General features: G+C 34.1%; 1 long non-coding RNA gene across 1 annotated transcript in view; it reads right to left on the bottom strand.

Annotated features, from left to right (window-relative positions):
- The window catches only part of LOC144321644 (uncharacterized), a 118265-nt gene extending 103273 nt beyond the window's left edge, over nt 1–14992 (bottom strand). Inside the window, exon 1 of the long non-coding RNA XR_013387236.1 lies at nt 14903–14992. This is a non-coding gene — a long non-coding RNA (uncharacterized LOC144321644). The remainder of the gene's footprint in view (nt 1–14902) is intronic.
- Nucleotides 14993–16061: the final 1069 nt, after the last annotated feature.

The raw sequence follows: 16061 nt of genomic DNA, 5'->3' as shown, positions 1-16061 counted from the left end.
AAAACATTTATCCTAAATAAAACATTTAATTCATTAAAACATTTAATTCATTAAAATTTCAATTTACTCAAAATAATTATTGTTCATATACTCAATGGTAATACAAAATTGAAAGTAAATGTGTGGGATCCCTGGGTGGCGCAGCGGTTTGGTGCCTGCCTTTGGCCCAGGGTGCGATCCTGGAGACCCGGGATCGAATCCCACGTCAGGCTCCCGGTGCATGGAGCCTGCTTCTCCCTCTGCCTATGTCTCTGCCTCTCTCTCTCTCTCTGTGTGACTATCATAAATAAATGAAAAAAAAAAAAAAAAAAGAAAGAAAGAAAGTAAATGTGCAGGGCAGCCCCAGCCCCGGTGGTGCAGCGGTTTAGCGCCGCCTTCAGCCAGGGGTGTGATCGAGTCTCACGTCGGGCTCCCTGCAGGGATCCTGCTTCTCCCTCTGCCTGTGTCTCTGCCTCTCTCTCTCTCTGTGTATCTCATGAGTAAATAAAATAAAATCTTTAAAAAAAAAAAAAGAAAGAAAATAAATGTGCAGAGTTCCCTCTTTAATTTTAAATGGGTACCAATTTAGCTAACATGGATTTGGCAAATGCTTGCTCTGCTACATTGCTGACTTAAAATAGAATGGTGTGATAGTCTTCAACTTTTATCCTTTTTTCCCCAGCTTTATTAAGATAGATGACATATAATATTGTGTAAATTTAAGGTGTACAATGTGATGATTTGATACATATATATATTGTAAAATATTTATCACAATAAGGTTAACATAGCCTTTACCTCACATAATTGCCCTTTGCTGTTGCTATGGTGAGAGCAGTAAAGTTCTGCTGTCATAGCAACTTTCAAGTATGCAATATAATATAGTCACCATGCTATACATTAGATCTCTGGAAATCATTTCTCTTAAAACTGAAAATTTGTTACTTTTGACCAACATATCTTCCACTTTTTAAAGCCCTGGCAACCACCGATCTATTCTCTGTTTCTGAGTTTGATACTTTTTAGATTTCATCTAAAAAAAGTGATTAAAGTAAGTGAGATTATACAGTATTTGTCTTTATTTGGCTCTTTCACTTAGCATACCATCCAGGTCCATCCATGATATCACAAATGGCCGGGATTTCTTCTTTTTAGAGAATATATATATTCAATATATATCATATATACATATGATGGAATAGTGTTAAAACTATATTTGCCCATTAGTTCCAGCAGACTTTTTGGTGGACTCTGGGATTTTCCATATGCAAGGTTATATCATCAGCAAACAGAGAATTTTATTCTTCTTTTCCAATTTGGATGCCTTGTGTTCCTTTTTCTTGACTAATCACTCTGTCTAGGACTTCTAGTACTATGTTGAAAAGAAGTGGTGATAGTGGGTACCCTTGTAGTGTTCCTGATCTTAACAGGACAATTTTCAACCGTTAACTATTGAATATAATATTAGTTGTGGGTCATATATGGTATTATGTTGAGGTACAGACTTAAATCTAGAGGGAGAAATCTCATGCAGTAATACTGACTATCCCTGTTGAGATCCTTAACAATCTGAAACTTTTTGTTAGATATTCTCTAACATTTCATTAGATATTTTTGTCTTCTTTATGAAGGCTAGGACATTAAGAAATAATAGTATTAAATCTCAGATAATAATAAATTTCTTAATTTTATTTAATTTTATTTACTTATTTGAATTCTATTTAAATTAAAATCAAGGGATTCCTGGGTGGCGCAGGGGTTTAGCACCTGCCTTTGGCCCAGGGTGCGATCCTGGAGACCCGGGATCGAATCCCACGTCGGGCTCCCTGCATGGAGCCTGCTTCTCTCTCGGCCTCTCTCTTTCTCTCTCTCTCTGTGACTATCATGAATAAATAAATAAAATTTAAAAAAATAAATTAAAATCAAGTATCTAAAATTTCTGGAGGTAAGAAACATTTCTTATACTTGGCAATAAAAATTGTGAAGAAGTGTTTAGTCAGCAAATAAATTTGGGAACTCTAAGGACACAAGGACATCAATCAACAAAAGATGGAATTTTCATAGAACAAAAAAAAGCACATATTTCAACCAATCGAGGTAATTAACATTAGTAATAGAAAAGCAGAATGCTGAGTAGACAGAGAAACTCAAACTGCTAACCAAACTCAGGGTGCTGTATCATTATTGGTCTCAAAGCATAAACTGAGGATCCTGACTTGATCCTCTCATACTCATGTGTGATAGACATGTGCATGTCCTATTTTAGGTAAGATGGGATAGATTAAAATCTATAATAATGTGTTAAATGTTAAAGTGTGTTAAATGTCTTTTCCTGGGGTTGCCATTTTAATTAATTCTGAATTCTGTCTAGCTCAAAAGAAATATTATTCACATTTTGCATAAAAGAACATAATTATAAAGTAAACTTACAGACAGGTGTTCTGTAATGCACAAATTATTTTTTTCTTCATGTTATGATCTAGCAAGCCTCCAGTTTTCCAATTCATTAAGTAAATCTATTATTTAAAAATATAGCTAATTCTCATCCAGTTTTTCCAGCATGGTATGTTTGTTATTTTTATAATCATCTATGGAAAATCTTTATCATATATCAGATGAAAAATGTTGTTTTCATTTATAACATGAGTTTGTAAAGCCATGTGGCAAAGTAATAACAATATTTTAAATGAAAAATTCAATAATTCATAACTTCATTTGAAAAATCATGTATACCTCAGGGTGGCTCAGTCTGTTGAGTGTCCATCTGACTCTTGATCTTGGCTTAGGTCATGATCTCAGAGTCCTGGGACTGAGCCCTGTGTCAGGCTCTGAGCTCAGCAGTGAGTCTGCTTGAGAGTTCTCTTTCTCCATCTCCCTCTCTCCCCGCAACTCACTCACACTCTCTTTCTTCTCTAAAATAAATAAATCTTAAGAAAGAAAAATCATATATACTTTGAATTACCTCTATAATCAAGTTGTAGTTTACATATTAAGCCACTTGAAATTTTACCAAGTGTTTTACACCATAGTCTCATTGAAGATTAATATGAAACTATTGTAGTAAGCCATGGCACAATTTCTTGTATTTAGAAAGGCTGTTGTTCTGCTATTTATAGTTGTACTATAAATAAACCTCAAAAAATTAATAAATAAGCCTCATTTCTCATATCCAGGTAACTTACCACAGCAGACTATAACACTGTAGAAGTGCTAAAATATCTCATGTACATCTTGGTAGGATATACACTCCTGATTAGCAATGAAAATAAATACCAGTAGATTTAAATACATGTAGCTATTAACTTTAAATATATTTAGTGATTTCTTCATTTAATTAATAATATTATTTGTTATAATTTGTATTTGTTAAAGTAAAACGTCCTTCAAAATTTTGAAGTTGGATAAACCAGAATATTTCCTTTTTCGTAATAATATATTAGCTCAAGTGTTTATAGATTTTGTGGCATATTAGAAGAAGGTTAAAAAAGGTCTTTGGAAAAGATGTGTATAAAACCAGACTTCTTTCAAAATGCCTAAAATAGTACTTTTAATGTAATGGGCATTAGTTTATGTCTGTTCATTCATTCATTCATTCATTCATTCACTATTCATTATTTTTTAAATTGAATTATATAGTCTTCCAGACATTCTTTCTGCTCTGGAGACATTGTGGTGAACAAAGCAAATCCAGTCCTTCTCTTCCTCTCATGAAATTTGTTTCTGTAAAAGTAAAGCAATAAAAAAATATAGATAAAAAAGTGAATAAACCAACAGTCATATAATACATGCTATGAATAAAAATTCAACAGACTAAAGGGTAAATCGTGAAAAGAGTAGTGTTGGTGGAGTGTTTGTGCTATCATATTATTTTGTATAGGATAGTTGGGGAACCCATCCTAGAGAAAGTCATATTTGAGCTGAGACATGAATTAAGAGGAGTAACATATGCATACGTATGGGGAAGAAAAAATAGTAACTACATGGGCTCTGGACTGAGAATGTTTGCAGTATTTGAGGAAACACCAGAGGCCTATCTGGTTGGTTGAATCAGTGTGGGAAGCAGGTAAGTGATACGACATGAAGTCACACAAGTTGTGCAGTCAAGTTATGGAAAACCTTGTCAACTCTGAAGAAAACTTTGAATTATATTTTGTGTCAAGTGGAAAGCCATTGTAGGTTCCCAGAAAGCATCAGCATGACTTCACTTACATTTCATTTGGATAATTCTGGCTGGTAGGTGGAAATAAACTTATGGAACAGTAAGAGGGAAGCAAGATCAACTCAGAAGCTATCAATGTGTTGCTTAAAGGCTATTATGGTATTCAAACCCCAAATAATTCCTCCATTTATCTGTGGTTTCAGGAGAAAGGAGCAATATATTGAGTAGCCTATTGTGTTCCCTGATGATGTCACACTAATTACACTTAAAAATATGAATAATTCAAATCTATACAGTACCACTAACACTTGTAGGCATTTCAGTCTCCACATTATGAGTAAGAAAATGGAGTCGGAGAGAGGTTCCCAAAAGTCATGATTAAACTAGAATTGTTATAGAGAAGCAGTGATTGAACCATACATAAACTTTGGAGTTACACACACTTTGATTCAAAGCTAACACCTGATCTATGGCAACAGCGGAGTCAGGTCATATTGTCTTTATGCCTCAGTTTTCTTTACAACTTTCTATAAAATGAATGTAATTGAAATATTTAATCCAAAGGAGGAGTATTAAGATTTATATATTAAAATGCTTATCACCATGCCTTGAATATAAGAAGTGCTCAATTAAATTAAGCTATTTTCCTGTCAACCTCAAAACTCATTTTCAACATTAAATTCAATGTTTCCAACAGTCTCACAGTAGGTTCAAGATAAAACTGCACCATCAAATCATAAATCTGACTCATCAACATAGTCTATCAGAGTCTAGTCTTATCTTGACACAGGGACATTGCTCTTTAAGTTGGGAACATTTTGTCTATCCCTCTCTATATCCTGGCATCATCCAAATTCTTTACAGTAGAAAATCTCTTCCTTCTGGATTCCAAAAGCCTCTGCTTTACAAAGTAAAGACAGCAGGATACGTTACATCAATGTAAGAAATCTTGCTTTATATTCTCCTGGACAGATCAACACTGGTGCCATAGTCAAATTTCAAAATGTATTCTTACTCCCAGAGCACCATTCTATATGCAGAATACCCACCACAAAGCAGTATATATTTAGACCCTATACATTTTCTTATCTTTGGAGTTAGCAAGGCATGCACTTAATCCAATTAGAAAGTAAAATGGGCTTAATTACTTAGCTCAGATCAAAGAGCATAGGAGGTAAAGAATCTAATTAAAATTAATAATATAACAGGCAGCTTTATCTAATGCCTAATCTAGGGCATTTCATCTTAATTTTAAACTTAGCTCTCAAGTTCACGACAAGGTCCCATCATTGTCACTGATTGTTATGAAATCTGATAACCCTGTGACAAATCCTTCCTGTGTATTTGTTGCTCAATTCTAAGTAATAGATTTAACTCTGTTCAGCTAAGAGAGGTCAGAAAGTTCACTCCACTACATGTTTATATTGAATTTCTTTAGTTTCCTATCTCTTATTTTAGCTTGATTAATATTCTTCAGATGTTATTGAGTAGTGCAAATGATCTATGAAATGTACACAGCCACAGGCTGTGTTTACATTGAGTGGGAACAGCGCATAAGTTAATCAAGAACTTTCATAGATGCCTGGAAATCTCACTTAGAGTACATTTACAAAGTACTATTTATTTTAATGTTTGTACTAAATTGATCCCCCAAGAGAGTCCAAAGAATATATTAAAATCATTTGGTTGGCAATATGTAAAGGAAAAATCTAGTTAATTTATGGACGTACAATCCCCACTGTTAACGTGTGTCTGTGTGCATGCATGCATGCTTACACAGGCACAAAATAGGTATTACAAATCCAAAACCAAAGGAGTTCAACCTTTTACGTTGTTTGCTGAGGCAGACCTGAGTCAATCTTTCAGCTTCCAGGTAGAAATGACATATTTCTGTCAACTGTTAGTTGTCTTAAATATTAAGACAGACAACTGTTAGTTGTCTTTTTCCAGAAAGAGAAATTCAAATGTTGTACCATTAAACATATATATTGATTATAAGCTTCATTCTTATTTAGAATTTTTTAAGCATTTTGATGTCTAACCACCAGAAATTGGGTCTGCAGTCAAAATATAAAACAACTCAGTAGGTTTATAAAGCTCCATGGAGGGGCACCTGGGTGGCTCAGTGGTTGGTCATCTGCCTTCGGCTCAGGTCATGATCCCAGGGTCCTGAGATCGAGTCCTACATCCAGTTTCCCTGCAGGGAGCCTGCTTCTCCCTCTGCTTATGTCTCTGCCTCTCTCTGTTTCTCTCATGAATAAATAAATAAAATCTTTAAAAAATTAAAAAATAAAGCCCCTTACAATGTCATAGGCACTTTGGGAAAACAGCTGAAATCAGCGATAACTATCCAGGTAAGAACAAAGTGATGACAAGCAAGCTAAGAGCCACAATGGATGGCTTTGATCAGTATCAAAGTGGGAAGAAGTATAAATAGGAAAACAGCATTTAGGAAAAGTTTGCAAGTATGGGGCAGCTTGGAGTTTTCTCTTACATGAATATATATGCACTAGCCCTTTTTTGGAAGCTCTGCAGTTATGTTCTCATGGGCTTCTCTTTGTGCACCATAAAGCCAAAGATATTAAATTTCAGGCTTTCAGTATATACAGAAGCCTGTCTAAAGAGGCCAATCTCCACGGCATGCCTGAGAAGAGAAAAATAGATTGTAGAAATATTCTTTGGTGAAATAATGGCCAAAAAAGATTTCCTGTGAAGTCTGATTAAGCTCCCTTAAGAAGACATTCTTGCTTGAACTGATTGGCTAACACCTCAAAGTGATTGAAATATGTGGTTATGCACAGCAGGGTAATTCTATTGAAAAGAAAATTCATATGGTTAATATCCTTCTTGTAGTGGCACTTAAACTTAAGCACTCTCTGGTGTTCCACCTGGTTTATACAACTCCCTAAAAGCCCACATGATCAAACACTCCACCACTAGTAGAGGTTTGAGCCACAATATTTTCTTGCCCTTAGGAATGTTTCTCTTGATTGTAATGCAATCGGTTTCTGTAAGTGTTACCATGGTGGCTCTCGTCAATTCAGCAGGAGATATTTTTGGTACCTGTTGAATTAGGTGCTTTCTTGCCCACTGTGTATTAAATCAGATAAACCAAAAATCTTTAATTGAATTATGGATAAACATTTTAACCATAAAAGTTCATCAAGTTTGAGATAGATATAGAAAGAGAGAATTGAGCATACTGAACAAATTGAACATGATGGTCTGATTAAATTGTTCATACAATAAAAAAATTTTTAAAAATGAATTAACAAGACTGATGACCACTAAGAAAAATTCTGTACTTCCATAAAATTAAATGTTAAGATAATTCAAATTCCAAGTGAGGAAATGTCATTTTATTGTGACATATTTGCCATAGGGATGAATTAACCTGTAGTGTAGAGGAAATAAAATGGAAATGTTTTATTGGGCAGATGAACATTTATTATATTTTTAGTAGATATATTGTGACATTTCTATTTTTAAAAAATGCATTTGTTTGCATATAGTTAATTATGAAGACTGGAGAAAAATAATTGAATAATTTCATGGCACAAAACACAAAATCTTGTCTTTCTGATTGGATTATCACAGCTTAATGTCAAGATCATTTTAGATTAATCAAATAATATTACAACATTCAGCTTCCCGACTACTTTGACTTGGCCTTTGAGTCATCTTTGATAATACAATTGGATAATTGGAGATATTTCTGTCACTCATACTTTACCACATAAAATAATTTCAGAGTCAGCTACTTTATCTAGCACAGATTCGAGATACCTAGAACATCAAAACATGTTAATATAAAAGGTTCTTCATCAGGTTTCTATATATAGTGATTCTTCATAATTATTTAGAATGTTTGCTATGTTGTAAAGGGCCATGAAATAATGAACCTAATTTAGCTTAAACCAGCAGTTTGTGAATATTGATTTTATTCAAGGTTTTATGCCAGTCATTTTGGGGGAACAAAAAAAGAAGACACAACATTTTCTACTCTCAGGAAGCTTAGGATATAACCTATTAAATGAACGCATGAGAGCTAACAAGGCTCTTTTTTGAGGAAAGAGAGAGAAAGGATTCCTTTTTGGCTCATAAATAGGGCTGGCTCAGGTAAATCTCCATGGAAAAGACATCATTTAACTGACCTGACAATAATTGTTAGGATTTTGACAAACTAAAAGGAAGAAGAAATGTATACCAATTGTAAGCGGTTTTAAAAAGACAGGGGGATGGAAATGCAAAGTGTTCTTGCAAAATAATCACTTTTCTAGTTGAAGCCTAATTGGTATGGAGAGAAGGGAAGGAAGGAATAGGTAGGCAACAAAATGGGCCATGTCATGAAAGATTTTGATTGCCATGCTTAAGAGATTGGACTTTATGCTCCAGAATCCACTTGTCCATCACATGGCACAATGATTACAAGCAGGATTCTGGAGACAGACAGTCCTCTTTCGAATTCTAGCTCTCAACACACACCTTCTTAGGTATGATCAAATATCTAGGTAGGCTTCTTAAACAAGATGATTAACCTTTCTGTACCTTTGAACCATCTAAAAATTGAAATGATAATAGTACCAATGTGTTGCTTTGAAAATTAATGCAATTAAATCAGCTAAATAGCTTAGAATAGTGCCAGGCACATAGCAGTTGTTCCATAATGTTAGCCTTTATTAGCCTTAAACTACATTTGACAAGGTGAAGTATGGGAAATTTCAAAGACAGAGTCTTATTGCATTACTCTTCTGGAGGATTCGTTGTCCTATTAAAAATTACTTCCAACATATCAACTTTGCAAGACCACTCACTCATGGTCGCTAGCATGGAGTGTGCCTACTGAAATCACTGATTTAAAGAGTTATGAATGTTAAAAGTTATAATTTCTAATTTTTAAGAAAAAGTAAATATTTCTTTTCAGACACACACTTCAAGTAGGTTAGTGGATAAAACCAGAAGTATATAACACAATCGTTGAGGGTTTAAAAACAAACAAAAGTTAAAATGATTTTTTTAACCATGCTAAATAGAGGTAACTGTATTTTTGCCTTTATACCTCTCCAAGTTTTACTTCATCTGGAAAAAGATACTCTTCACCTTAACAAATTTTATACAAAATTATATTTTCCTCAAATTACCTTTTTATTCTCCTTCAGTTTTCATTGTTTCATATTTTTATAAGAAGTCATCTAAATGTGAGATGACTTTCATACTTTTTATTTAAAATACCTAGCATCCTGAATCTTTTTTAAGACTCTGCATTAAAAAGATATGCTGAAGAAAGAAAGAGTAAATACTGCAATATATGAGACAACTCTGAAAAATTATAGAGGGCAACTGATTTTAGTTGTAGCCTAAAAACCTACTTAAGCCAAAGAAAATCAAATATCACTTGAAAGGGATTATTGAAGCAGTAGGAAATAGTTAAGAATGCTGAGAAGAATATACCAAACCAAAAGTTAATAGAATTACTGGTATAATTACTGGTATGATAGACAACTCCAAAGTATCAGAGTTAAATAAAAATAACACATTTATTGCCCATTTATTATATGTCTGGTGCTATAATGCTCAGCATGAATTGTATTATTTAATCACTACATTAACACCAGGGCATATTTTGTGGATGAATAAAATGACGTGTAGTAATTTGTATTCTTTTACATAGTTAGAAACTGATAGTGGTAATTTGAACCACAGAAGACTGATTTGGGAAAAAACAAAAACACCCCACACACTTTACTAAATTTTACCCTGAAGAAAATCACTTAATAAAAACAAAGGATCAGAATATCTGTTCTGATTACCTATTGCTGTGCAACAAGTTACCCTAAAACTTAGAAGAATAAAATAACGACAACATGTATTTTGCTTGTAAATTTGCAATTTGGACAGAGCTCAGCAGAAATATCTTTGTTTCATTCATCAATTAGAGCAACTTGAAATCTCAAGGCTACACTCATCTATAGGCTTGATCCTTCACATATCTAGTGGTTGATGATAACTTCTATCTGAGACCTTAGCTTGGGCTTTTAACTGGAACAATAAAATATGGCCTCTCTGTGTGGCCTCTCACATCATAATGCTACTGCCTTGAAAGTGAAGTAGCATTGCTTCTGCTATATTCTGCTTCTTGAGGTAGCTAAACTGATCACCTTATTTCAAGGAAAGAGACTTTACTTTTTGACAGGGTAGAAGCAGTAAAGCTCTAGAAGAACTGAAGTGGAATTGTTGGTAGCAATGTTTGTGGCAATACAATCTGCCACAATGTTAGAGTAGAGATGAATGAAGAAAGTGAGGCACTAAAGTTTCCAATGGAAGAAGAAGTAACTCTTAGGAGGGAACATTCAATAGTAAGGGAAGTCAGTGTTGATCACTGATTGGTGGTATTGACAAAGTCAGTTCTCTGAATATGTGGAACCTGGGTTCCCATGGATAATGTGAACGGAAAAGGAAAATGTTGACAATGGAGTCTTGCATATACTTGACTCCTATCTACTTGCCTAGCCTTACCTCACATCCCATAGTGGGCTCTGCTCCAGGTACAATGACTTCTTACCAAGTCTTTGCATTGGTATGTTCCCTTCATCCATAGCATCTTTGGACATAGGGCTTCTACTTCTTGGGATACAATCAATCTATACCTTTGTTTACTTGGTTTTCTACTCTTTCTACTGATTTCATTCATTTTCTCAAAAATGATTTCTCATTTTCTCATACCAAGCCAGGTGTCTCATATTACCTTTTCCTTCAAAATAGTTCTCTCATAAATATTAATTTATTTTTGCTATTATTTGATTAACGTCTGTCTTCTTCACTAGTCAGCAAGATTTATGAGGCAAGGAATATATCTGTTTTTGCTCATCCCAAGAGCCTAGCAGAATGTATGGATCTCATTGGGCTCTTTAAATTGTTATTATATGTGTTTATGAAATAAGCTTATTTTTTTTTAAGTTTCCATGTAGCATTTAGAGGAAAATACAGGACCAAGGAAATTCACTACACAAATAAGAAAATAATTTTAAACCATCAGTGAGAAAGAATTAATTTGGTCTTATTACTTGTGTCAGTTAGGATAGGCTAATCTTTGTAACAGACCCATAATGTATATTGGCTAAACATAAGCATTTTCCCTGCTCAGTTAACAATAAAGGGCAACTCCAGGCAGACAGGAGAGACTCTCCTCTATTCAGTCACATATACTGATGATCTTCCTGCTATCTTTCACAGTGATTTCCGTAGTCACTCGTTGGTAATCTGCATATGATTCAGAGTAAGGAATGAGCATGAGGACTGCATGTTTGGAGGGTTTCATAGGCTGGTTTTAGGAATGACACCTATCATTTACCCTGAGAGTGAGCTGGATTTCTGTCAAATCACCATAACTGATCACAAGAGCCTGGGACAGATGGGCTAGTGGTATGCTCAGAAAGAAGGGAAAACCAGTCTTGAAGAAGCACAATTACTAAAGCAAATGTTATTGATTAGTCTTATAAGTCCTGTGATAAAGCAAAATGGGAATATCTCTGAAGTTGAAACTTTGTATTGGATGGTAGGAAAAAGTTCTCTAGATGATTACTGTAGTATTCAGGGGGAAAAAAAGAAAGTCCTTTCTTGCAGATTATACAAGCAAAAGCACAAGTGTCTATTATGTCTTTTATGAAAATCTAACATGACCACTTGCCTGATTACTCAGAAATACCATGTGCTATTTATCATTATATACGAAAAATAGAAAGCCTGTGCAAATGATGATTTGCAGCTTCAAAGGGGGCACAGAGAAAGGGAAGCCTAAAACCATTAGGCTCCCAAGATCATAATTACAGACTTGATTTTTGAGCAGGGAATTTCCCAGACTTGAATTTTTTAAAAAAAAAAATCTGAGTGTAAAAGAAACTGAATAAGAAAGGAAAAAAATTATCACTCATTCATTTTATTTTATCTCAAATATTCTTTCATAGAATTAAGTCTTAAACATTATTAAAGTATATAAAATGTTCTATTAAACTTGACTACTTTATGTATCTTTATATATCTATAGGGTATGACTGTTTTAAATGAGAAATTGCATTTTTAAATCCTGACAGAAGGGTTGTAAACTATTTCTACTAGTTCCTTCTTCCCTTTCTGTTCAGGGACCAATTATTTCTAAAAAGGTAGCTGAACACTTGCAGTAGATGCTGTTTAGTTAAACTTGGTGCTGGGAGACTATATCAGTCAGGGTCCTATGAAAAACAGATGGCATGTACAAAAGGAAAATAGAGAATTTAATGAAGGTACCATTTACTAAAGGGTATGTAGGACTAAGAAAGCCAAGAAGGGACTAGCAAAGACTAGGAGGGGAAAGGAGACAGGGGTTTTCGTGACCTCCTCAGAGCTATTATAAGCCTATCTTCTACATTATAAAAATCGGGCACAAATCCCTCACTCTCTCTAGACTCTCCCACACTGGTTTCCTGCCAGGAAAGGCTTTCATTGGCCAAACAAACTAAAAGGAAGACTGGTAGCCTGACGAAATCCACAGAATTCAGCCTCTTGGACTGGTGGAGAATTGTGAAAAATATACCTCCTAAAAGGACAAACAGGATATTTACAACATTCGCAAGAATGTTTCTGAGAGATATATTAATAGTACATATAATAAAGCAAGTGCATTTATGTATTCCTGAAATCTATATTTGTTTAATGAGAAGTGTGTGAATATTAGTTTTCTTCAAGGACAAATTTCAAAATTTCAAAGAGAAAAGGTTGAATCTGTAAAAGATCTCCTTATCAAAAATAATTAAGGGTTTTTGAAGTGTGTTTTTTGAGCCATTGCCTGACCAAGATGAAATAGAGCAGCATAGGAGATGCCAAAACTAACAGCCAAGGGCCCTGATGAAACATGAGTCTGTATTCCATGTTCACTGAGAAAAAGAGAGGAGTTAAAATGAGATGAAGAGATAGGATGTCTAAGTTTTGCAGTATTGACAGAATAATGGTGAAGGTACCCAGATAGATGATCAGAGTCCAGAATTCCAGCCCCACAGCATTGTCACTTGAGGCTTAATTGGCATCAGTATGGCTGAGAATGGCCATAACTCAGGATTATATACACCCATAGGTCCAAAGGGGAAAATTGGTGATGGATCAAGCAAAGAAGATAAGAAGGGATCTTGGCAGGCAGGCAGGCAGGGCTCAGAGGAACTTGGCAATAGGTAAGGATGAAGGAGTCTTATGAAATTGTTGATTGACCATTAGAGAGGTCCATTGCTGTAGCTTGATTAATATCATGCAGATGGTTGATGGATGAATAGAAATTCAATTCCAGGTCTTTTTGTCTCAAATAAAAATTCTTTCTGTTGTAACATATGGCCTACAGCAAAGAAGAAATAATTATATCATCAATTAAAATCTTTCTTTACCAAGTCTGGAAGTTTTCCTAGCAACAGAATCTCTTTCAGCCAAAGCAACAATAGAATTGTAATGCACAGTTGTAAAGCTAACAAATAGCTATAGTGGATCCCAGCATATCTTGATCCACTATGAAAAGTTAAACACTGGGATAGACTTATGATTTTAAGATGTCTATCTCAGATTAAATTTGCAAGCTAGATCTTTTTATATTTTAAAGGAACAATTTTAATTTTCTACATGCTACAGAATTGTTTTATTACCACATCTGTGACTATTTTTTTTTCCTAATGAGTGACAAGATAAACTGAATTTCCTGATTGTTAGCTGAACTAGCGTGGTAATCATTTCATAATATATGCAAATCAAACCATCATGCTCTACTTCTTAAACTTATGGAGTGATGTATGTCAATTTTTTTTTCAATAAAACTGGAAAAATTGGCATGAAAATACAAACTTCAGCTGATCCAATTTAACACCTCTTGGTGTTGCTATTTCTTTCCATGAAATAACTCTTCTACTCAACAAAAATAAATTAATTAGCTAATTAATTACTGAGCCTACTCCTCAAGATATTTTTATATCATTGGGGAGTTTTATCAGATCCATTGATTTTTACTATTATATTGGGATAGAAAAAAGGATTTAAATTTCAAAACGAAACACTTTGGTTAAAATCTTAGCTCTGTTGTAGAGTTAAATGATATTCTATAATTTGCAATTTATTTGAGCCTTAGTTTCTTCTTCTGAAAAATTGGGATATTGATATCTATTTCCCTTGGTTATTTCCTAGTCAGTCCATAAAGTCTATGAAAGTGTTTTGAGATACATGGGATTTATAGGAAGGCAAATTTCTTTTTAATAAATGTGTCATTTGCCACCTATGCCTCAAAGAACATAATAACATTCAGGCCCCTTTTCTGGATACTGTATATCTCACTGCTTTGTCATATAGGTATGATGGTGTCACTAGAAAACTTGAATGCTTTGATAAACTTTATTAATATAATTTATCTAAATTGAAGACTATTGCCTCATGCATACCTGGAGACTCCTTTCACCTTTTTCCTTTCCTTGACATACGAGGTAATAAATAATTGACCACAGAAGATATGCCAGAAGATAACAGATCCCAGGATGATGCTTCCTTACCCCCGATGATCACTATCAGAGGGATGCCATTAAACAACTTTAGAGAGTCCGATCTTTTCTCTCCAAACATTTTTCTACAGTATGCATGTTTTCCTTGTCATTCAGTTCACCTGTGTACTCTCATGTTGTTTCTTTCAACATTGTGTACTAAAAATAGTACAAAAATAATAAAACCTAAACATTTATAATACATCTAATATCCAATAATTCTTACCTTGTGCCGCTACTTGTGAGTTGGTGCTTATTCTCTCAACAGTGTTGGACCAGTGTATCAGAGTCTCTAGTAATTTTCACCCTCTGCTATGGCCACACCTACCACTTCGAAATTGAAGCATGTTATGTAGTCAAGCCTATTAGTTAAGTAAACATGATACTTACGTGTCTTGTTCAAGTGATTTTAGCTTTACTAAGTTAGGAAAAAGCCTCTTCCCTTGTCTTGATTAAGTTATAACCATATCAGAGTGTATTTATTATATAATTGTAACATTTTCCATTCCTCCTATAAAGGTGTTTTTCTTTTTTTCAATGAAAAATATATTGAGTTCAAAGTATGAACACAAAAAGCAATGATTCATTGCTTTTTTGTATTGCTCACATATATCCTTTTATGATGGGTATTCTGATGTTTTGCTTTTTTCCTTAAAAACAAATCTAGTCTTCATCAAAAATCCAAATCAAGTCAGTGGAATATGCAATGTACATTTAGACATTTTTTATAGCAATGGGACTTATTTCTCTAAAAAATTGGATAAAATCATATCTTTTATTTTTAGAAAAATTAAGCACCTTATAATTATAGAATCTGCATTTAATCATTTTGGGGGAAGCTTTATCAATCCCATATCCCGGCAGTTATATTTATTTATTTATTTATTTTATCCATGAAAAAATTGTAGCCTAAGGACTCGTTGTAGATCAAACATTAAGTCAAGAGAAATGCCACAACTAAAGTTGTGTCTACCAGTTCTCATCCAATTTTTGTTTTCCAATTCCCCACCCTAATTCAGAGCTATGTGACATTCTATGTGAATATATAATGATGATCGCAGTGATAAAATCACTGTTTATATCCAGCAGAACCCCGAATATCAGTAGAATCCCTTGGTGTAGGAACTGTATGTATAATTGTAGTAAGTGGGTAGGCTCTGGAGCCAGACTGTATAATTCAAATTTCAGTTGTGCCTTCAGGAGCTATAAGGCTCAAATTAGTTCCTCCTCCTTTCTGTGACTTAATTTCCTAAAATTTAAAATGAAATAACGATAGTATTGATTCAAGAGGGCTTTTTGAAAATTAGTTAATGCAAGTCCCTGTCAAATAATAATAGAAAGTCTTCTACTTAAATAAGGGCAAATAAGAAGCTGCTATTATTATT

This window comes from Canis aureus, chromosome 10 (assembly GCF_053574225.1).
Source record: "Canis aureus isolate CA01 chromosome 10, VMU_Caureus_v.1.0, whole genome shotgun sequence".
NCBI classification, from domain to species: domain Eukaryota; kingdom Metazoa; phylum Chordata; class Mammalia; order Carnivora; family Canidae; genus Canis; species Canis aureus.
Note: the sequence above shows the minus strand (reverse complement) of the source record. Positions and strands in the feature narration are given on the sequence as shown.